Source organism: Triticum urartu, chromosome 7 (assembly GCF_003073215.2).
Source record: "Triticum urartu cultivar G1812 chromosome 7, Tu2.1, whole genome shotgun sequence".
Taxonomy (NCBI): domain Eukaryota; kingdom Viridiplantae; phylum Streptophyta; class Magnoliopsida; order Poales; family Poaceae; genus Triticum; species Triticum urartu.
Genome location: NC_053028.1, coordinates 618,415,284 through 618,440,742, shown reverse-complemented (window position 1 = coordinate 618,440,742; position 25,459 = coordinate 618,415,284).

Genomic DNA, 25,459 nt, shown 5'->3' with positions numbered 1-25,459 from the left:
TGGGCGGCGGAGCTGGCTGCGGCAGAGCAGCGGCGCTACACGGCGGTGGGGCTACGCAGAGCAACGGCGCAGCAGCGGCGCCGCAGGGGAGGCGCGGTCGCGCGGGAGGGGGGGCACCAGGGCTGAGGCGAGCAAGCGCGGGGCGCGCGGTAGCTGGTAGCGGTGGGCGGCGCTCGGTCGGGGCGGCCTTGGCGACCAGTGGCGGGCGACGCCGGGGGAAGGCGTGGGGTGGCAGCTCGCGAGCAGGGGCGGGGCGCTGGAACGCACGGGGGTAGCGGGCGTGGCCAGCCGGCGGACGCGTACAGGCTGCGGGGTGCGGCGTCGCGCGCGGAGGCGGCCGAAGCAGGCACAGCGCGGCGAAAGCAACAGGGAAGGCGCGTTGGCGGGCGCGGCCAACTAGGGACGCAGGGCGGAGCCGGTGAGGCCGGGAGACCAGGCGCAGTCCATGGCAGGCCCGGGCGCAGGGGGAGGCGACGAGGGCTGGAGACGAGAGCGAGGCAGCGGGCCGAGGCCGCGGTGATGCGCGCGGGCGTGCACGGCGGTGGAGACCGGGGCGCGCGGTGACGCGGTGAGCGCGGCGGGGGGGGGGGGGGTTGCGGCGACGAGCGCGAGCGCACGAGGGAGAGGGAGGGAGCGAGGCGTGCTCACTGGGCGTAGGGGACGGGGCAACGGGGCGCGGGGAGGGGATGGGGACGACGTGCGGCGGGGAAGCAGGCCTGGCGGAGAAGTCCGGCGAGGCGGCGCGTCTCCAGCGGCGACGGGTGACGGCGTCGGGCGCCTCCTCCTCGATCCCGATCCTAATCGGGGGAGAGGGGGAGGAGATATTTTCAGGAGTGCGGGGGGGGGGTGTCGGTGGTTGTGGGGGAAATGGGGGGAGGAGTGATAAGGGGAGGGGGGGCTGGCCCGGTGGTTGAGGCCCAAGGGGGGCGGTGGCCAACTGGGCCAACCGGCCTAGTTGAGGGGGGGCTATCTCCTTTTTGTTTTTTGTTTTTATTTTCTGTTTTGCATTTTCTTTTATTTATATTTTTGTTTACCTTTTGTTCATTTCTCTTTTAGTCTTTAATGTATTTTAGTTTAATTAAAGGATAAAATAAACTTCTAAATTAGTATTATCATTTATCCCACGGCTACAAAAAGTTTGACCCCTAAATAAAATGTTTTAAAATTTATAATTTAGAAAAGGCATTTAATTAACATTTTAGTTACTGTTTTAATTATCATAGTGCATTTAATTATTTTAAAGAAATGTGGTTTCTCTACCCATATTTCCTATGATTTAATTGCCACAAACCGAACATTTTTGTTTTATTGTTTGAAAACTTTTGTTGTATGCCATATTTGGAATTTAAATTTTGAATTGGTTTTTGAACTAACGAGGGATTAGCAACAGTAACAGAGGTGACATGGCATCATTAGGAGAGTTTTTCTGTAGCCTAATTATCCGGGCGTCACACTCCGGTAAACGAGAGTTGCATAATCTCATAGTTCATAGGAACATGTATAAAGTCATGAATGAAAGCAATAGCAACATACTAAAACGATCAAGTGCTAAGCTAACGGAATGGGTCAAGTCAATCACATCATTCTCCTAATGATGTGATCCCGTTAATCAAATGACAACTCATGTCTATGGTTAGGAAACTTAACCATCTTTGATTAACGAGCTAGTCAAGTAGAGGCATACTAGTGACACTATGTTTGTCTATGTATTCACACATGTATTATGTTTCGGTTAATACAATTCTAGCATGAATAATAAACATTTATCATGAAATAAGGAAATAAATAATAACTTTATTATTGCCTCTAGGGCATATTTCCCTTCAGTCCCCCACTTGCACTAGAGTCAATAATCTAGATTACACAGTAATGATTCTAACATGGAAGAGGCTTAGTCAACGGGTCTGCAACATTTAGATCCGTATGTATCTTGCAAATTTCTATGTCTCCACCTGGACTAAATCCTGGATGGAATTGAAGCGTCCCTTGATGTGCTTGGTTCTCTTGTGAAATCTGGATTCCTTCGCCAAGGCAATTGCACCAGTATTGTCACAAAAGATTTTCATTGGACCCGATGCACTAGGTATTACACCTAGATCGGATATGAACTCCTTCATCTAGACTCCTTAATTTGCTGCTTCCGAAGCAGCTATGTACTCCGCTTCACACGTAGATCCCGCCACAACGCTTTGTTTAGAACTGCACCAACTGACAGCTCCACCGTTCAATGTAAACACGTATCTGGTTTGCGATTTAGAATCGTCTGGATCAGTGTCAAAGCTTGCATCAACTGTTGGGGAACGTAGTAATTTGAAAAGTTTCCTACGCACACGCAAGATCATGGTGATGCATAGCAACGAGAGGGGAAGAGTGTGATCTACGTACCCTTGTAGATCGACAACGGAAGCGTTAACATGGTTGATGTAGTCGTACGTCTCCACAGCCCGACCGATCAAGCACCGAAACTACGACACCTTCGAGTTTTAGCACACGTTCAGCTCGATGACGATCCCCGGACTTCGATCTAGCAAAGTGTCGGGGAAGAGTTCCGTCAGCACGACGGCGTGGTGACGATCTTGATGTACTACCGTCGTAGGGCTTCGCCTAAGCACCGCTACAATATTATCGAGGATTATGGTTGGAAGGGGGCACCGCACACGGCTAAAGAATATGAATCACGTGGATCAACTTGTGTGTCTATGGGGTGCCCCCTGCCCCGTATATAAAGGAACAAGGGGGAGGTACGGCCGGCCAGGAGGAGGACGCGCCAGGAGGAGTCCTACTCCCACCGGGAGTAGGATTCCCCCCCTTTCCTAGTTGGAATAGGATTCGGGAAGGGGGAAAGAGGAGAGAGAGAAGGAAGGGGGGGCGCCCCCCTCTCCTTGTCCTATTCGGAATAGGGGGGAGGGGCGCGCGGCCCAGCCCTGGCCACCTCTCCTCTCTTCCACTAAAGCCCACTAAGGCCCATATACCTCCCGGGGGGGTCCGGTAACCTCCCGGTACTCCGGTAAAATCCCGATTTCACCCGGAACACTTCCGATATCCAAATATAGGCTTCCAATATATCAATCTTTATGTCTCGACCATTTCGAGACTCCTCGTCATGTTCGTGATCACATCCGGGACTCCGAACAAACTTCGGTACATCAAAATGCATAAACTCATAATATAACTGTCATCAAAACCTTAAGCGTGCGGACCCTACGGGTTCGAGAACAATGTAGACATGACCGTGACACATCTCCGGTCAATAACCAATAGCGGAACCTGGATGCTCATATTGGCTCCCACATATTCTACGAAGATCTTTATCGGTCAGACCGCATAACAACATACGTTGTTCCCTTTGTCATCGGTATGTTACTTGCCCGAGATTCGATCGTCGGTATCTCAATACCTAGTTCAATCTCGTTACCGGCAAGTCTCTTTACTCGTTTCGTAATACATCATCTTGCAACTAACTCATTAGTTGTAATGCTTGCAAGGCTTATGTGATGTGCATTACCGAGAGGGCCCAGAGATACCTCTCCGGCAATCGGAGTGACAAATCCTAATCTCGAAATACGGCAACCCGACATGTACCTTTGGAGACACCTGTAGAGCTCCTTTATAATCACCCAGTTACGTTGTGACGTTTGGTAGCACACAAAGTGTTCCTCCGGCAAACGGGAGTTGCATAATCTCATAGTCATAGGAACATGTATAAGTCATGAAGAAAGCAATAGCAACATACTAAACGATCGGGTGCTAAGCTAATGGAATGGGTCATGTCAATCACATCATTCTCCTAATGATGCGATCCCATTAATCAAATAACAACTCTTTGTCTATGGTTAGGAAACCATAACCATCTTTGATTAACGAGCTAGTCAAGTAGAGGCATACTAGTGACACTCTGTTTGTCTATGTATTCACACATGTACTAAGTTTCCGGTTAATACAATTCTAGCATGAATAATAAACATTTATCATGAAATAAGGAAATAAATAATAACTTTATTATTGCCTCTAGGGCATATTTCCTTCATCAACGTAACCGTTTACGATGAGCTCTTTGTCACCTCCATAAACGAGAAACATATCCTTAGTCCTTTTCATGTATTTTAGGATGTTCTTGACTGTTGTCCAGTGATCCACTCCTGGATTACTTTGGTACCTCCCTGCTAGACCTATAGCAGGGCACACATCAGGTCTGGTACACAGCATTGCATACATGATAGAGCCTATGGCTGAAGCATAGGGAGCGTCTTTCATTTTCTCTCTATCTTCTGCAGTGGTCGGGCATTAAGTCTTACTCAACTTCACACCTTGTAACACAGGCAAGAACCCTTTCCTTGCTTGATCCATTTTGAACTTCTTCAAAACTTTGTCATGGTATGTGCTTTGTGAAAGTCCAATTAAGCGTCTTGATCTATCTCTATAGATCTTGATGCCCAATATATAAGCAGCTTCACCGAGGTGTTTCATTGAAAAACTCTTATTCAAGTATCCCTTTATGCTATCTAGAAATTCTATATCATTTCCAATCAATAATATGTCATCCACATATAATATTAGAAATGCTACAGAGCTCCCACTCACTTTCTTGTAAAATACAGGCTTCTCCAAAAGTCTATATAAAACAAAATGCTTTGATCATACTATCAAAGCATTTATTCCAACTCCGAGAGGCTTGCACCAGTCCATAAATGGATCGCTGGTGGTTGCACACTTTTTAGCTCCCTTTGGATCGACAAAACCTTCTGGTTGCATCATATACAACTCTTCTTCTAGAAATCCATTCAGGAATATAGTTTTGACATCCATTTGCCAAATTTCATAATCATAAAATGCGGCAATTGCTAACATGATTCGGACAGACTTAAGCATCGCTACGGGTGAGAAGGTCTCATCGTAGTCAATCCCTTGAACTTGTCGAAAACCTTTTGCAACAAGTCGAGCTTTATAGACAGTAATATTACCGTCAGCGTCAGTCTTCTTCTTGAAGATCCATTTATTCTCAATTGCTTGCCGATCAACGGGCAAGTCAACCAAAGTCCACACTTTGTTCTCATACATGGATCCCATCTCAGATTTCATGGCCTCAAGCCATTTTGCGGAATCTAGGCTCACCATCGCTTCTTCATAGTTCGTAGGTTCATCATGGTCTAGTAACATACCTTCCAGAACAGGATTACCGTACCACTCTGGTGCGGATCTTACTATGGTTGACCTACGAGGTTCAGTAACAACTTGATCTAGAGTTTCATGATCATCATCATTAACTTCCTCACTAATTGGTGTAGGTGTCGTAGAAACCGATTTCTGTGATGAACTACTTTACAATAAGGGAGCAGGTACAGTTACCTCATCAAGTTCTACTTTCCTCCCACTCACTTCTTTCGAGAGAAACTCCTTCTCTAGAAAAACTCCGAATTTAGCAACAAAAGTCTTGCCTTCGGATCTGTGATATAAGGTGTACCCAACAGTCTCCTTTGGGTATCCTATGAAGACACATTTCTCCGACTTGGGTTCGAGCTTATCAGGTTGAAGCTTTTTCACATAAGCATCGCAGCCCCAAACTTTCAGAAATGACAACTTTGGTTTCTTACCAAACCACAGTTCATAAGGCGTCGTCTCAATGGATTTCGATGGTGCCCTATTTAAGGTGAATGTGGCCGTCTCTAAAGCATAACCCCAAAATGATAGTGGTAAATCAGTAAGAGACATCATAGATCGCACCATATCTAGTAAAGTATGATTACGATGTTCGGACACACCATTACGCTGTGGTGTTCCGGGTGGCGTGAGTTGCGAAACTATTCCGTATTGTTTCAAATGAAGACCAAACTCATAACTCAAATATTCTCCTCCACGATCAGATCGTAGAAACGTTATTTTCTTGTTACGATGATTTTCAACTTCACTTTGAAATTCTTTGAACTTTTCAAATGTTTCAGACTTATGTTTCATTAAGTAGATATACCCATATCTGCTTAAATCATCTGTGAAGGTGAGAAAATAACGATGTCCGCCATGAGCCTCAACATTCATCGGACCACATACATCTATATGTATGATCTCCAACAAATATGTTGCTCTCTCCATAGTTCCGGAGAACGGCGTTTTAGTCATCTTGCCCATGAGGCACGGTTCGCAAGTACCAAGTGATTCATAATCAAGTGGTTCCAAAAGTCCATCAGTATGGAGTTTCTTCATGCGCTTTACTCCGATATGACCTAAACAGCAGTGCCACAAATAAGTTGCACTATCATCATCAACTCTGCATCTTTTGGCTTCAATATTATGAATATGAGTATCACCACTATCGAGATTTAGCAAAAATAGACCACTCTTCAAGGGTGCATGACCATAAAAGATATTACTCATATAAATAGAACAACCATTATTCTCTGATTTAAATGAATAACCGTCTCGCATCAAACAAGATCCAGATATAATGTTCATGCTCAACGCTGGCACCAAATAACAATTATTTAGGTCTAATACTAATCCCGAAGGTAGATGTAGAGGTAGCGTGCCGACCGCGATCACATCTACTTTGGAACCATTTCCCACGTGCATCGTCACCTCGTCCTTAGCCAATCTTCGCTTAATCTGTAGCCCCTGTTTCATGTTGCAAGTATTAGCAACAGAACTAGTATCAAATACCCAAGTGCTACTGCGATCATTAGTAAGGTACACATCAATAACATGTATATCACATATACCTTTGTTCACCTTGCCATCCTTCTTATCCGCCAAATACTTGGGGAAGTTCCGCTTCCAGTGACCAGTCTGCTTGCAGTAGAAGCACTCAGTCTCAGGCTTAGGTCCAGACTTGGGTTTCTTCTCCTGAGCGGCAACTTCTTGCTCTTCTTCTTGAAGTTCCCCTTCTTCTTCTCTTTGCCCTTTTTCTTGAAACTGGTGGTCTTATTGACCATCAACACTTGATGCTCCTTCTTGATTTCTACCTCCGCTGCCTTTAGCATTGCGGAGAGCTCAAGAATTGTCTTATCCATCCCTTGCATATTATAGTTAATCACGAAGCTCTTGTAGCTTGGTGGCAGTGATTGGAGAATTCTGTCAATGATGCTATCATCCGGAAGATTAACTCCTAGTTGAATCAAGTGATTGCAGTACCCAGACATCTTGAGTATATGCTCACTGACAGAACTATTTTCCTCCATCTTGCAGCTGTAGAACTTATTGGAGACTTCATATCTCTCAATCCGGGCATTCTTTTGAAATATTAACTTCAACTCCTGGAACATCTCATATGCTCCATGACGTTCAAAACGTCGTTGAAGTCCCGGTTCTAAGCCGTAAAGCATGGCACACTGAACTATCGAGTAGTCATCAACACGTGTCTGCCAGGCATTCACAATGTCTGCAGTTACTGGTGCAGGTGGTATACCTAGCGGTGCTTCCAGGACGTAATTCTTCTGAGCAGCAATGAGGATAATCCTCAAGTTACGGACCCAGTCCGTGTAATTGCTACCATCATCTTTCAACTTTGCTATCTCAAGGAACGCATTAAAATTCAACAGAACAACAGCACGGGCCATCTATCTATAATCAACATAGACAAGCAAGATACTATCAGGTACTAAGTTCATGATAAATTTAAGTTCAATTAATCATATTATTTATGAACTCCCACTTAGATAGACATCCCTCTAATCCTCTAAGTGATCACGTGATCCATATCAACTAAACCATGTCCGATCATCACGTGAGATGGAGTAATTTCAATGGTGAACATCACTATGTTGATCATATCTACTATATGATTCACGCTCGACCTTTTGGTCTCCGTGTTCCGAGGCCATATCTGTTATATGCTAGGCGCACCTGTTGTATTTAAACGTAGAGCCTATCACACCCGATCATCATGTGGTCTCTCAGCACGAAGAACTTTCGCAATGGTGCATACTCAGGGAGAACACTTATACTTTGATAATTTAGTGAGGGATCATCCTATAATGGTACCGTCAATCAAAGCAAGATAAGATGCATAAAAGATAAACATCACATGCAATCAATATAAGTGATATGATATGACCATCATCATCTTGTGCTTGTGATCTCCATCTCTGAAGCACCGTCATGATCACCATCGTCACCGGCGCGACACCTTGATCTCCATCGTAGCATCATTGCTGTCTCGTCAATCTTATGCTTCCACGACTATCGCTACCGCTTAGTGATACGTCTCCAATGTATCTATAATTTTTGATTGCTCCATGCTATATTATCTAATGTTTTCTACATTATTGGCATTTATTTTCCACTTTTATATTATTTTTGGGACTAACCTATTAACCGGAGGCCCATCCCAGAATTGCTATTTTTTGCCTGTTTTAGGGTTTCGAAGAAAAGGAATATCAAACGGAGTCCAAACGGAATGAAACCTTCGGAAACATGATTTTCTCATCAGATAAGATCCAGGAGACTTGGACCCTCCGTCAAGAAAGCCACAAGGTGCTCACGAGGGTAGGGGCGCCCCCCTAGGGCGCGCCCCCCTGCGTCATGGGCCCCTCGAAGCTCCATCGACGTACTTCTTCCTCCTATATATATCCACGTACCCCCAAACGATCGGGGACGGAGCCAAAAACCTAATTCCACCTCCGCAACTTTCTGTATCCACGAGATCCCATCTTGGGGCCTGTTCCGGAGCTCCACTGGAGGGGCCATCGATCACGGAGGGCTTCTACATCATCATCCAAGCCCCTCCGATGAAGTGTGAGGGCTAGTAGTTAGATGGCTTCTTCTCTCTTTTTGGATCTCAATACAATGTTCTCCCCCTCTCTCGTGGAGATCTATTTGATGTAATCTTCTTTTTGCGGTGTGTTTGTTGAGACCGATGAATTGTGGGTTTATGATCAAGTCTTTCTATGAATAATATTTGAATCTTCTCTGAATTCTTTTATGTATGATTGGTTACCTTTGCAAGTCTCTTCAAATTATCAGTTTGGTTTGGCCTACTAGATTGGTTGTTCTTGCCATGGGAGCATGGGAGAAGTGCTTAGCTTTGGGTTCGATCTTGCGGTGTCCTTTCCCAGTGACAGAAGGGGCAGCAAGGCACGTATTGTATTGTTGCCATCGAGGATAACAAGATGGGGTTTTTATCATATTGCATGAAACTATCCCTCTACATCATGTCATCTTGCTTAAGGTGTTACTCTGTTTTTAACTTAATACTCTAGATGCATGCTGGATAGCAGTCGATGAGTGGAGTAATAGTAGTAGATGCAGGCAGGAGTCGGTCTACTTGTCTCGGACGTGATGCCTATATACATGATCATACCTAGATATTCTCATAACTATGCTCAATTCTGTCAATTGCTCAACAGTAATTTGTTCACCCACCGTAGAATACTTATGCTCTTGAGAGAAGCCACTAGTGAAACCTATGGCCCCGGGTCTCTTTCTCATCATATCAATCTCCATCACTTTATTATTGCTCTGCTTTTACTTTGATTTTACTTTTTTACTTTGCATCTCTATACCAAAATACCAAAAATATTATTTATCATATCTATCAGAGCTCACTTTCGTAAGTGACCGTGAAGGGATTGACAACCCCTAAGCGCGTTGGTTGCATTGAGCTATTGTTTTTGTGTAGGTACGAGGGACTCACGCGTAGCCTCCTACTGGATTGATACATTGGTTCTCAAAAACTGAGGGAAATACTTACGCTACTTTGCTGCATCATCCTCCTCTTCGGGGAAATTCCAACGCAGTGCTCAAGAGGTAGCAAGAAGAATTTCTGGCGCCGTTGCCGGGGAGTCTGCGCAAAGTCAACATACCAAGTACCCATCACAACATCACAATCCATATCTCCCGCATTACATTATTTTCCATTTGCCTCTCGTTTTCCTCTCCCCCACTTCACCCTTGCCGTTTTATTCGCCCTCTCTCTCTCTATCCTCCCTCTCTATTTGCCTCTTTTGACCGTTTGCTCTTGTTTGCTCGTGTGTTGGATTGCTTGTTTGTCGCGATGGCTCAAGATAATACTAAATTGTGTGACTTCACCAATACCAACAATAATGATTTCCTTAGCACTCCGATTGCTCCTCTTAGCGATGCTGAATCTTGTGAAATTAATACTGCTTTGTTGAATTTTTTCATGAAAGTTCCGTTCTCCGGCCTTCCTAGTGAAGATGCTGCTACTCATCTTAATAGCTTCGTTGATTTGTGTGACATGCAAAAAAAAGATGTCGATAATGATATTGTTAAATTGAAGTTATTTCCTTTTTCGCTTAGAGATCGTGCTAAAGCTTGGTTATCGTCTTTGCCTAAAAATAGTATTGATTCATGGAACAAGTGTAAAGATGCTTTTATCTCTAAGTATTTTCCTCCCGCTAGGATCATCTCTCTTAGAAACGATATTATGAATTTTAAACAACTTGGTCATGAACATGTTGCACAAGCTTGGGAGAGAACGAAATTAATGGTACGTAATTGCCCTACTCATGGTTTGAATTTGTGGGTGATTATACAAAAATTTTATGTCGGGTTGAATTTTTCTTCTAGAAATCTTTTAGATTCGGCCGCGGTAAGCACTTTTATGGAAATCACTCTAGGAGAAGCTACTAAACTCCTATATAATATTATGGTTAATTATTCTCAATGGCATACTAAAAGATCTACTAAAAAGGTGCATGCGATAGAAGAAATTAATGTTTTGAGTGGAAAGATGGATGAACTTATGAAATTATTTGCTAATAAGAGTGTTTCTTCTGATCCTAATGATGTGCCCTTGTCTACTTTGATTGAGAGTAATAATGAATCTATGGATGTGAATTTTGTTGGTAGGAACAATTTTGGTAACAACGCGTATAGAGGAAATTTCAATCCTAGGCCTTATCCTAGTAATCCCTCTAATAATTATGGTAATTCCTACAACAATTCTTATGGAAATTATAATAAGATGCCCTATGATTTTGAATATAATATTAAAGAATTTATTTCTTCACAAAATAATTTTAATGCTATGATTGAAGAAAAATAGCTTAAGATTGATTATTTGGCTAGGAACGTTGATAGAATTGCTCTTGATGTTGATTATTTGAAACTTAGATCTATTCCACCTAATCATGATATCAATGAGTCTCTCAAAGCCATGAGAATTTCCATTGACGAATGCAAAGAAAGAACCGCTAGGATGCGTGCTAAGAAAGATGCCTTTAGAAAAGTGTGTTCTTCTAGTTCCTGTGAAAATAATAATGAAGATCTAAAAGCTATTGATGTGTCCCCTATTAAATCTTTGTTTTGCAATATGAATCTTGATAATGATGGGACTTAATATGGTCCACCTTTACCTAGAAGGCGTTCTAAGAATTCGGAATTTGTTGATCTTGATGCTAAATTTGATAAAAGTGTGATTGAAGAAATTAAAACCCTAGATGTTGCTAAACCCACTATTATGGATTTCAAGGAATTTAACTATGAAAATTGCTCTTTGATTGATTGTATTTCCTTGTTGCAATCCGTGCTAAAATCTCCTCACGCTTATAGTCAAAATAAAGCGTTTACTAAACATATCGTTGATGCCTTGATGCAATCTTATGAAGAAAAATTTGAATTGGAAGTTTATATCCCTAGAAAATTTTATGATGAGTGGGAACCAAATATTAAAATTAAAATTAAAAATTATGAGTTTTATGCTTTGTGTGATTTGGGTGCTAGTGTCTCTACTATTCCCAAAACTTTGTGTGATTTACTAGATTTCCGTGATTTTGATGATTGCTCTCTAAATTTGCATCTTGCAGATTCCACTATTAAGAAACCTATGGGAAGAATTAATGATGTTCTTATTGTTGCTAATAGGAATTATGTGCCTGCAGATTTTATCGTTCTTGATATAGATTGCAATCCTTCTTGCCCTATTATTCTTGGTAGACCTTTCCTTAGAACGGTTGGTGCAATTATTGATATGAAGGAAGGGAACATTAGATTTCAATTTCCATTAAAAAAGGGCATGGAACACTTTCCTAGAAATAAAATAAAATTACCATATGAATCTATCATGAGATCCACTTATGGATTGCCTACCAAAGATGGCAATACCTAGATCTATTCTTGCTTGTTATGCCTAGCTAGGGCGTTAAACGATAGCGCTTGTTTGGAGGCAACCCAATTTTATTTTTATTCCTTGCTTTTTGATCCTGTTTAGTAATAAATAAATTATCTAGCCTATGTTTTGGTTACATTTTTTTGTGTTTAATTAGTGTTTGTGCCAAGTAGAACCGTTGGGAAAACTTGGGGACAGTCTTGATTGAACTTGCTGTAAAAACAGAAACTTTAGCGCTCACGAGAACTGCTGTCATTTTTAATTGGAAAGTGCTATTTAGTTAATTATTTTTTCATATGATTAATAGATACATTCCTCACGTCCAGAAATTTATTTTAGAATTTTTGGGGTTCCATATATTTCGCTAGCTACAGATTACTACAGACTGTTCTGTTTTTGACAGATTCTGTTTTTCGTGTGTTGTTTGCTTATTTTGATGAATCTATGGCTAGTAAAATAGTTTATAATCCATAGAGAAGTTGGAATACAGTAGTTATAACACCAATATAAATAAATAATGAGTTAATTACAGTACCTTGAAGTGGTATTTTGTTTTCTTTCGCTAACGGAGCTCACGAGTTTTCTGCTTTAAGTTTTGTGTTGTGAAGTTTTCAAGTTTTGGGTAAAGATTTGATGGATTATGGAACAAGGAGTGGCAAGAACCTAAGCTTGGGGATTCCCATGGCACCACCAAGATAATCTAAGGACACCTAAAAGCCAAAGCTTGGGTATGCCCCGGAAGGCATCCCCTTTTTCATCTACTTCCATCGGTAACTTTACTTGGAGCTATATTTTTATTCACCACATGATATGTGTTTTGCTTGGAGCGTCTTTTATGATTTGAGTCTTTGCTTATTAGTTTACCAAAATCATCCTTGCTGTACACACCTTTTGTGAGAGCCATACATGATTTGGAATTTGATAGAATACTCTATGTGCTTCACTTATATCTTTTGAGCTTTATAATTTTGCTCTAGTGCTTCACTTATATCTTTTACAGCACGGTGGTGGATTTGTCTTATAGAAACTATTGTTCTCTCATGCTTCACTTAGATTATTTTGAGAGTCTTAATAGCATGGTAATTTGCTTAAAATCCTAATATGCTTGGCATGCAAGATTAATAATAAAACTTTTTTATGAGTGTGTTGAATACTAAGAAAAGTTTGATGCTTGATGATTGTTTTGAGATAAGGAGGTAATAATATCAAAGTCATGCTAGTTGAGTAGTTGTGAAATTGAGAAATACTTGTGTTGAGGTTTGCAAGTCCTGTAGCATGCACGTATGGTAAACGTTATGCAACAAATTTGAAACATGAGGTGTTATTTAATTGTCTTCCTTATGAGTGGCGGTCGAGGAGGAGCGATGGTCTTTTCCTACCAATCTATACCCCTAGGAGCATGCGCGTAGTGCCGAGGTTTTTGATGAATTGTAGATTTTTGCAATAAGTATGTGAGTTCTTTATGAATAATGTTGAGTCCATGGATTATACGCACTCTCACCCTTCCACCCTTGCTAGCCTCTTCGGTACCGTGCATTGCCCTTTCTCACATTGAGAGTTGGCGCAAACTTCGCCGGTGCATCCAAACCCCGTGATATGATACACTCTTTCACACATAAACCTCCTTATATCTTCCTCAAAACAGCCACCATACCAACCTATTATGGCATTTCCATAGCCATTCCGAGATATATTGCCATGCAACTTTCCATCATTCCGTTCATCATGACACATTCATCATTGTCATATTGCTTAGTGTAGCGACCCGACCTGAGATGGTCAAGTCTCTGTGCTTCAATGTCATCCCTGGATCGGTAATGCTGACACACACAGTACTCAAAGGATTTATAACAGAGTAGCAATCACACACTTATTACATCGAATGTCTCAAAAGAGAACTTATTACAATAATATGGCTTAAGGCCATCTAATACGATAACGGCGGAAGGCTTGGAAGACAAAGTGATTCCATCAACTCCAACGGCATAGCTGAGCTGCACGGCAACGACCTAATGAACCTTACTCCTCGTCTGAAAAGACTGCAACATAATACGTTGTAGCCCGAAAACGGGTCAGCACATGGAATATGCTGGCAATATAACACAGTAGAGCATGAATAGAATAATGCTATCACTACATGCATATATGGCTGGCGGAAAGCTCTATGGTTATAGTTTTTGCGAAAAGCCAATTTTTCCCTACAACAAAGGAATAGATTTTTAATTTAACTATCATGGTGGTTGAACAACATTGAGAAGCTTCCTCCAACTCAATCCCAATTAAAGTGATTAACAACCAAACAGTATTAATTAAACATGATGAGATACATGTGATAACCCAAGTACTTGATACTCAAGAATTGTCCATAACCGGGGACACGGATAACCATGATTAGATTGTACACTCTGCAGAGGTTTGCACACTTTTCCCCACAAGACTCGATCGCCTCCGTTGGATTTCTCGCACTACATGGTGTTTGAGAAACGAATGACTGAGACACAGTCTTTCAGAAACATTAACTCTCTACTCCGGACAGACCATACCAAACCTACATCCCTCTACCTGCTGATCTGCCTCTTCAAGAGCTTCACGTAACTTACTCAACTATGCTAGAGCCCATAATAGCTTGTGGCTACACACGGAAGTTTCTAGCATGAATCATCTCAGTTCCCTTTGAGCCTGGGTGGCGGTCCATAGGAATATCACACGGAACCCCGGGATTTCCAAAAAACAGGCAACACTAGGTACCCCAGGTGCCTCAATCCACCCAGATGTTAATTTAAGTTGCCACCTTAAGTTGAACCATTAATTAACAACTCACATCTGTCATGGATTTCACTCAAACCCAACCCACGTCTATGAGCATAGCAATATAATATAAGCAAACGTAGAAGTAACTCCCAAGGGTTTGAATATAACAGGGCAATAGGTTCTACCTTAATAACTACTTCACATCCCACATGTTAATGACATCCTAATCATGCAATGTTTGAGGATTGGAACTAATGCATAAAAACTGGGTATGAAAAGAGTATGATCAATGTGTTACTTGCCTTGCTGACGATCCGCGAATCCTAGAGACTCGTAGTAACACGCTTCGCACTCCAGGAATTCTATCGCAAGCAAACAATAGCATACATAAGTAACAAGCAACAATGCACAAGCAAAACTCAAATAAGAGAGAGGTTGACCAGAAAGTTCAATTTAAGAACTCCGGTTCGCAAAAAGAATCAAATCAAACGGAGCAACAAAACTCAAACGGCGAAAGAAAGAAGCTTCATTTACTAATCTAAACCTAGGTCAAATTTTACAGTAGCAAAAGCTTATTTGATTTGGTCAAACGGAAAGAGGGTTTTGAGACAAAACTCTAGGCGCTTGAATCGCCTGATTCCGATAGACGAGCGAAAAGATAAACAGAAACTAAGATCGAATCAGAAATCGCGATCAGAAAAATCGCGGAATAAATCCGATAAAAAGAAAACTGACGAATAGACTAACGAACGAGCGTTCGTTAGCTGTAACTAACAGGCGAAAACCGTTCGTTAAAATGAACGTACGAACGAACGTCCGCTAACTAGAAGAACCGGAAAAAAACCAGTGAACCGAGAAAAAATGAATCTAGGGTTTCAAAAAAACCGAACGATTTTAAAAAAACCGGCGGCTCGGATCTAGCGGATAACGGCGAGGGGGTCCGGCGAGGCGGAGTCCGGCTTGGACTCCGGGTCCGAGCGGTGGCGGGGCGGCGCGCGCACGGGGAGGCGGCGGCGGCTGCGGGCCGGCCTGGCTCGGCTGGGCCTTAGGCCCAGTCGGGCACGGGAAACTCTTTTTTTTTAAAAAATAATAATTTCATCGATAGAAATAAAATCCTAGAAAAATAAATAAAAATCTAAAAATACCAAAACAAATTTTCACCGTCTAAATAAAATATTTAGAACGAGATGAACATTTTCTTGGCCCTAAAATGCAACTTTGAAAACGTGCAATTTTTCTAAGGGAAAACTTTGTTTTTGCCACTCTAGTTTTTGCCAACTTTGCTTATGCCACTCTAGAATTTGACATCTCACTTTTGCAACTCTTAGCTTTTGACAATACATCACAAATTCCATTCCGTGGCAAAAACGATAATTTTTTATTTCACTTTTGCCACTCTTAGCTTTTGACATGTATCACAATTGCCACTCTAAAATTATCGTTTTTGCCACAGAATGGCAAAAGTGATATATTGTCAAAAGCTAAGAGTGGCAAAAGTGAAATGTCAAATTCTAGCATGGCATAAGCAAAGTTGGCAAAAACTAGAGTGGCAAAAACAAAGTTTTCCCTTTTTCTAATGCAAATAAAATCCGAATAAAATCAAGTAAAATCAAATAAATGATTTTAACATTTTTTCTCCAATATTTCAATTATTTTGGAGAAGTCATATTATCTCCTCTCATTTATTTTGATAAGAAATATTTTTTCAGAGAGAAAAATAATTAAAATCAAAATCCTCGTTTCATTATTTGATAAAAATCAAATATGAAAAACCAGGAAAATCCCCAACTCTCTCTGTGGGTCCTTGAGTTGCTTAGAATTTCGAGGATTTGCGGAACGGAAATGCAATAAAATATGATATGCATGGATGACTATGTATAACATTCCAAATTGAAAATTTGGGATGTTACAAACCTACCCCCCTTAAGATGAATCTCGCCCTCGAGATTCGGGTTGGCTAGAAAATAGGTGTGGGTGGTCTTTGCGGAGATCATCCTCTCGTTCCCAGGTGGCTTCATCCTCGGTATGGTGGCTCCACTGAACTTTGCAAAACTTGATAACCTTACTGCGGGTGACTCTGCTAGCAAACTCAAGAATCTTAACTGGCTTCTCCTGGTAAGTCAAATCACTATCCAATTGAATTGCCTCCAAGGGTACTGTATCTCTTAACGGTATATCGGCCATCTCAACATGACACTTCTTCAGCTGTGAAACATGAAACACATCATGAACTCCTGACAATTCCTCGGGTAATTCCAATTTGTGGGAAACTTCTCCCATCCGTTCCAAAACACGATACGGTCCTACAAATCTCGGATCTAACTTCCCCTTAACTCAAAAACGTTTCACTCCTCGCAAGAGAGATACTCGTAGATATACTCTGTCTCCAATTTCATAGGTTACCTCTTTTCGTTTTGAGTCCGCATAACTCTTCTGCCTGGACTGAGCAATCCTCAGTCTATCACGAATCAATTTAACCTTCTCCTCAGACTCCTTGATCAAGTCTGGTCCAAACAACTGTCGGTCTCCTACCTCATCCCACACCAGGGGTGTTCTGCACATGCGTCCATACAGGGCTTCAAACGGTGCCATCTTCAAACTGGTTTGGTAGCTATTGTTGTATGAGAACTCTGCGTACGGTAAATTTTCATCCCAACTAGACCCATAATCTAGCGCACAGGCTCTCAACATGTCCTCCAGAATTTGGTTCACTCTCTCGGTCTGTCCATCTGTCTGTGGGTGAAAGGTTGTACTTAACTCTAACCTCGTTCCCAAAGTCTGGTGTAACTGATGCCAGAACTTTGAAGTAAAATGTGTTCCTCTATCTGATACGATGGTCCTCGGAACTCCATGCAGACATACGATCCTGGACATATAAATCTTGGCCAACTTTGCACTTGTATAAGTGGTTTTCACTGGGATGAAGTGAGCCACTTTGGTTAAGCGATCGACTACTACCCATATGGAATCATATCCTGCTTTAGTCCAGGGCAATCCGTGTTGGGGAACGTAGTAATTTCAAAAACATTCCTACGCACACACAAGATCATGGTGATGCATAGCAACAAGAGGGGAGAGTGTTATCTACGTACCCTCGTAGACCGGCAACGGAAGCGTTGACACAACGTAGAGGAAGTAGTCGTACGTCTTCCCGATCCGACCGATCCAAGTATCGAACGTACGGCACCTCCGAGTTCTGCACACATTCGACTCGGTGACGTCCCTCGAGCTCCGATCCAACAAAGTGTTGAGGGAGAGTTTCGTCAGCACAACGGCGTGATGATGACGGTGATGATGTTCTACCGACGCAGGGCTTCTCCTAAGCACCGCTACGATATGACCGAGGTGGAATATGGTGGAAGGGGGCACCGCACACGGCTAAGGAACGATCACGAAGATCAACTTGTGTGTCCTGGGGTGCCCCCTTGCCCCCGTATATAATGGAGGGAGAGGGGGAGGTGCAGCCGGCCCAAGGGGTGCGTCTGGAGGAGTCCTACTCCCACCGGGAGTAGGACTCCCCCCTCTTGCCTTGTTGGAAAAGGAAGGGGGAAGGGAGAAAGAGGAAAGGGGGGCGTCGCCCCCCCCCTTCCTTGTCCTCTTCGGACTAGGGGGAGGGGGCGCGCGGCCTGCCCTGGCCGGCCCTCCTCTTCTCCCGTAGGGCCCATGTAGGCCCAATAACCCCCGGGGGGTTCTGGTAACTACCCGGTACTCCGGTAAAATCCTGATTTCACCTGGAACGTTTCCGATATCCAAATATAGGCTTCCAATATATCAATCTTTATGTCTCGACCATTTCGAGACTCCTCGTCATGTCCGTGATCACATCCAGGACACTGAACAACCTTCGGTACATCAAAACACAAAAACCCTAATTACGATCGTCACCGAACTTTAAGCGTGCGGACCCTACGGGTTCGAGAACTATGTAGACATGACCGAGACATGTCTCTGATCAATAACCAATAGCGGAACCTGGATGCTCATATTGGCTCCTACATATTCTATGAAGATCTTTATCGGTCAGACCGCATAACAATATACGTTGTTTCCCTTTGTCATTGGTAGGTTACTTGCCCGAGATTCGATCGTCGGTATCTCAATACCTAGTTCAATCTCATTACTGGCAAGTCTCTTTACTTGTACTGTAATACATCATCCCGCAACTAACTTATTAGTTGCAATGCTTGCAAGGCTTGAGTGATGTGCATTACCGAGAGGGCCCAGAAATACCTCTTCGACAATCGGAGTGACAAATCCTAATCTTGAAATACGCCAACCCAACAAATACGTTCGGAGACACCTGTAGAGCACCTTTATAATCACCCAGTTACGTTGTGACGTTTGGTAGCACACAGAGTGTTCCTTTGGTAAACGAGAGTTGCATAATCTCATAGTCATAGGAACATATATAAGTTATGAAGAAAGCAATAGCAACAAACTAAACGATCAAGTGCTAAGCTAATGGAATGGGTCAAGTCAATCACATCATTCTCCTAATGATGTGATCCCGTTAACCAAATGACAACTCATGTCTATGGTTAGGAAACATAACCATCTTTGATCAACGAGCTAGTCAAGTAGAGGCATAGTAGTGACACTCTATTTGTCTATGTATTCACACATGTATTATGTTTCTGGTTTAATACAATTCTAGCATGAATAATAAACATTTTATCATGATACAAGGAAATAAATAATAACTTTATTATTGCCTCTAGGGCATATTTCCTTCAGTCTCCCACTTGCACTAGAGTCAATAATCTAGATTTACACAGTAATGATTCTAACACCCATGGAGCCTTGGTGCTGATCATGTTTTGCTCGTGGAAGAGGCTTAGTCAGCGGGTCTGCAACATTCAGATCCGTATGTATCTTGCAAATTTCCATGTCTCCCACTTGGACTAAATCCCGAATGGAATTGAAGCGTCTCTTGATGTGCTTGGTTCTCTTGTGAAATCTGGATTCCTTTGCCAAGGCAATTGCACCAGTATTGTCACAAAAGATTTTCATTGGACCCGATGCACTAGGTATGACACCAAGATCGGATATGAACTCCTTCATCCAGACTCCTTCATTTGCTGCTTTCGAAGCAGCTATGTACACCGCTTCACATGTAGATCCCGCCACGACGCTTTGTTTAGAACTGCACCAACTGACAGCTCCACCGTTTAATGTAAACACGTATCCGGTTTGCGATTTAGAATCGTCCGGATCAGTGTCAAAGCTTGCATCAACGTAACCATTTACGATGAGCTCTTTGTCACCTCCAAATACGAGAAACATATCCTTAGTTCTTTTCAGGTACTTCAGGATGTTCTTGACCGATGTCCAGTGATCCACTCCTGGATTACTTTGGTACCTCCCTGCTAGACTTATAGCAAGGCACACATCAGGTCTAGTACACAACATTGCATACATGATAGAGCCTATGGCTGACGCATAGGGAACATATTTCATTTTCTCTCTATCTTCTGCAGTGGTCGGACATTGAGTCTTACTCAACTTCACACCTTGTAACACAGGCAAGAACCCTTTCTTTGCTTGATCCATTTTGAACTTCTTCAAAACTTTGTCAAGGAATGTGCTTTGTGAAAGTCCAATTAAGCGTCTTGATCTATCTCTATAGATCTTAATGCCCAATATGTAAGCAGCTTCACCGAGGTCTTTCATTGAAAAACTCTTATTCAAGTATCCCTTTATGCTATCCAGAAATTCTATATTATTTCCAATCAATAATATGTCATCCACATATAATATCAGAAATGCTACAGAGCTCCCACTCACTTTCTTGTAAATACAGGCTTCTCCAAAAGTCTGTATAAAACCAAATGCTTTGATCACACTATCAAAGCGTTTATTCCAACTCCGAGAGGCTTGCACCAGTCCATAAATGGATCGCCGGAGTTTGCACACTTTGTTAGCTCCCTTTGGATCGACAAAACCTTCTGGTTGCATCATATACAACTCTTCTTCCAGAAATCCATTCAGGAATGCAGTTTTGACATCCATTTGCCAAATTTCATAATCATAAAATGCGGCAATTGCTAACATGATTCGGACAGACTTAAGCATCGCTACGGGTGAGAAGGTCTCATCATAGTCAATCCCTTGAACTTGTCGAAAACCTTTCGCAACAAGTCGAGCTTTGTAGATAGTAACATTACCGTCAGCGCCAGTCTTCTTCTTGAAGATCCATTTATTCTCAATTGCATGCCGATCAACGGGCAAGTGAACCAAAGTCCATACTTTGTTCTCATACATGGATCCCATCTCAGATTTCATGGCTTCTAGCCATTTTGCGGAATCTAGGCTCACCATCGCTTCTTCATAGTTCGTTGGTTCATCATGATCTAGTAGCATGACTTCCAGAACAGGATTACCGTACCACTCTGGTGCGGATCTTACTCTGGTTGATCTATGAGGTTCGGTAGTAACTTGATCTGAAGTTTCATGATCATTATCATTAGCTTCCTCACTAATTGGTGTAGGTGTCACAGAAACCGGTTTCTGTGATGTACTACTTTCCAATAAGGGAGCAAGTACAGTTACCTCATCAAGTTCTACTTTTCTCCCACTCACTTCTTTCGAGAGAAACTCCTTCTCTAGAAAAACTCCGAATTTAGCAACAAAGTCTTGCCTTCGGATCTGTGATAGAAGGTGTACCCAATAGTCTCCTTTGGGTATCCTATGAAGACACATTTCTCCGATTTGGGTTCGAGCTTATCAGGTTGAAGCTTTTTCACATAAGCATCGCAGCCCCAAACTTTCAGAAATGACAACTTTGGTTTCTTGCCAAATCATAGTTCATAAGGCGTCGTCTCAACGGATTTCGATGGTGTCATATTTAATGTGAATGCAGTCGTCTCTAAAGCATAACCCCAAAATGATAGCGGTAAATCAATAAGAGACATCATAGATCGCACCATATCTAATAAAGTACGATTACGACGTTCGGACACACCATTACGCTGTGGTGTTCCGGGTGGCGTGAGTTGCGAAACTATTCCATATTGTTTCAAATGTAGACCAAACTCGTAACTCAAATATTCTCCTCCACGACCAGATCGCAGAAACTTTATTTTCTTGTTACGATGATTTTCAACTTCACTCTGAAATTCTTTGAACTTATCAAATGTTTCAAACTTATGTTTCATTAAGTAGATATACCCATATCTGCTTAAATCATCTGTGAAGGTGAGAAAATAACGATGTCCGCCATGAGCCTCAACATTCATCGGACCACATACATCTATATGTATGATCTCCAACAAATATGTTGCTCTCTCCATAGTTCCAGAGAACGGCGTTTTAGTCATCTTGCCCATGAGGCACGGTTCGCAAGTACCAAGTGATTCATAATCAAGTGGTTCCAAAAGTCCATCAGTATGGAGTTTCTTCATGCGCTTTACTCCGATATGACCTAAACGGCAGTGCCACAAATAAGTTGCACTATCATCATCAACTCTGCATCTTTTGGCTTCAATATTATGAATATGAGTATCACCACTATCGAGATTTAGCAAAAATAGACCACTCATCAAGGGTGCATGACCATAAAAGATATTACTCATATAAATAGAACAACCATTATTCTCTGATTTAAATGAATAACCATCTCGCATCAAGCAAGATCCAGATATAATGTTCATGCTCAATGCTGGCACCAAATAACAATTATTTAGGTCTAAAACTAACCCCGAAGGTAGATGTAGAGGTAGCGTGCTGATGGCGATCACATCAACTTTGGAACCATTTCCCACGCGCATCGTCACCTCGTCCTTAGCCAATCTTCGCTTAATCCGTAGTCCCTGTTTCGAGTTGCAAATGTTAGCAACAGAACCAGTATCAAATACCCAGGCGCTACTGCGAACATTAGTAAGGTACACATCAATAACATGTATATCAAATATACCTTTCACTTTGCCATCCTTCTTCTCCGCCAAACACTTGGGGTAGTTCCGCTTCCAGTGACCAGTCCCTTTGCAGTAGAAGCACTTAGTCTCAGGCTTAGGTCCCGACTTGGGCTTCTTCACTTGAGCAGCAACTTTCTTGCCATTCTTCTTGAAGTTCCCCTTCTTCCCTTTACCCTTTTTCTTGAAATTGGTGGTCTTGTTGACCATCAACACTTTATGCTCCTTCTTGATTTTTACCTCTACAGCCTTTAGCATTGCGAAGAGCTCAGGAATTGTCTTATCCATCCCTTTCATATTATAGTTCATCACGAAGCTCTTGTAGCTTGGTGGCAGTGATTGAAGAACTCTGTCAATGGCACTATCATCAGGAAGATTAACTCCCAGCTGAGTCAAGTGGTTGTGGTACCCAGACATTCTGAGTATATGTTCACTGACATAACTATTCTCCTCCATTTTGCAGCTGTAGAAGTTATTGGAAACTTCATATCTCTCAATTCGGGCCTTTTCTTGAAATATTAACTTCAACTCCTGGAACATCTCATATGCTCCATGACGTTCAAAACGTCGTTGAAGTCCCAGTTCTAAGCCGTAAAGCATGGCACACTGAACTATCAAGTAGTCATCAGCTTTGCTCTGCCAGACGTTCATAACATATGGTGTTGCTCCTGCAGCGGGTTTCTCACCTAGAGGTGCTTCCAGGACGTAATTCTTCTGTGTAACAATTAGGATAATCCTCAAGTTACGGACCCAGTCCGTGTAATTGCTACCATCATCTTTCAACTTAGCTTTCTCTAGGAACGTATTAAAATTCAACGAAACAATAGCACGGGCCATCTATCTACAACAACATAGACATGCAAAATACTATAAGGTACCAAGTTCATGATAAATTAAAGTTCAATTAATCATATTACTTAAGAACTCCCACTTAGATAGACATCCCTCTAATCATCTAAGTGATCACGTGATCCATATCAACTAAACCATGTCCGATCATCACATGAGATGGAGTAATTTTCAATGGTGAACATCACTATGTTGATCATATCTACTATATGATTCACGCTTGACCTTTTGGTCTCAGTGTTCCGAGGCCATATCTGTATATGCTAGGCTCGTCAAGTTTAACCCGAGTATTCCGCATGTGCAAAACTGGCTTGCATACATTGTATGTGAACGTAGAGCTTATCACACCTGATCATCATGTGGTGTCTCGGCACGACGAACTGTAGCAACGGTGCATACTCAGGGAGAACACTTATACCTTGAAATTTAGTGAGAGATCATCTTATAATGCTACCGCTGAACTAAGCAAAATAAGATGTGATATGTCTCCAACGTATCTATAATTTTTTATTATTCCATGCTATTATATTATATATTTTGGATGTTTAATGGGATTTATTATAGACTTTTATATTATTTTTGGGACTAACCTACTAACCCAAGGCCCAGTGCAAATTGCTGTTTTTTTTGCCTATTTCGGTGTTTCGCAGAAAAGGAATATCAAACGGAATCCAAACGTAATGAAACCTTCGGGAGAGTTATTTTTGGAACAAACGTGATCCAGGGGACTTGGAGTAGACGTCAAGAAAGAAACGAGGCGGCCATGAGGTAGGGAGGCGCGCCTGCCCCCCGGGAACGCCCCCACCCTCGTGGGCCCATCGCAGCTCTACCGACCTACTTCTTCCTCCTATATATATATCCATATACCCCAAAAACATCCAGGAGCACCACAAAACCCTATTTCCATCGCCGCAACCTTCTGTACCCAAGAGATCCCATCTTGGGGCCTTTTTTGGAGCTCCGCCGGAGGGGGAATCGATCACGGAGGGCTTCTACATCAACACCATAGCCTCTCCGATGATGTGTGAGTAGTTTATCACAAACCTTCGGGTCCATAGTTATTAGCTAGATGGCTTCTTCTCTCTCTTTCAATGTAACATCCCAAATTTTCAATTTGGAATGTTATACATTAGAGCATCATGCATATCATATTTTATTTTTGCATTTTGGTTGATCCTAGAAATTCTACGCAACTCAATGACCCACGGAGAGAGTTGGCGATTTCGTTATTTTCATATTTGAGTTTTCTCAAATTTTGAGAATAGGATCATTTGATTTTATTTATTTTATTGTCAATTATTTCTATTACAAAAATATGAGAGAGGGAATAAAATGACTTTCCCAAAATAAAGAAATATTGAGGATTTAATAATAAAATCAAATAAGATTTTATTTCGGAGTTTTTCGGTGTTTTATTTGAATTTAGGAAAAAGTGCGTTTTTCAAAATTGCATTTAGGGCCCAAATAAATGTTCACCTTGTGCGGCTTGATTTTAGAAGCCCGTGAAAATTTATTTCGGAATTTTTGGAGTCCGTTTAGTATTTATTTTTATTTTTCTTCTGAGCGGAATAATTAAAAAAAACGAACCGACCTACGGGCCGTGTCCGACTAGGACTCCGGCCCGAGGGGGGGCTTTATAAGCCGGGGCAGCCCACCCCGAGGGAAACCCTAGCCAGCCCCCAGCCCAGCCGCCGCCGCCGCCCTAGCCGCCGCCGCCGCTGCCGGATCCCGCCACCGAGGTTCGTCGCGCCTCATTTTCCGTGCCCAAAAAAAGAAAGAAAAAAGAGAAAAAAAAGATAAAATCGGCTTTCGTCGTTTTTCTTTTTCTCGGATTAAATCCGCGATTTTTCTGATCGCGATTCCTGATCCGATTTTTGTTTTAGTATAACTT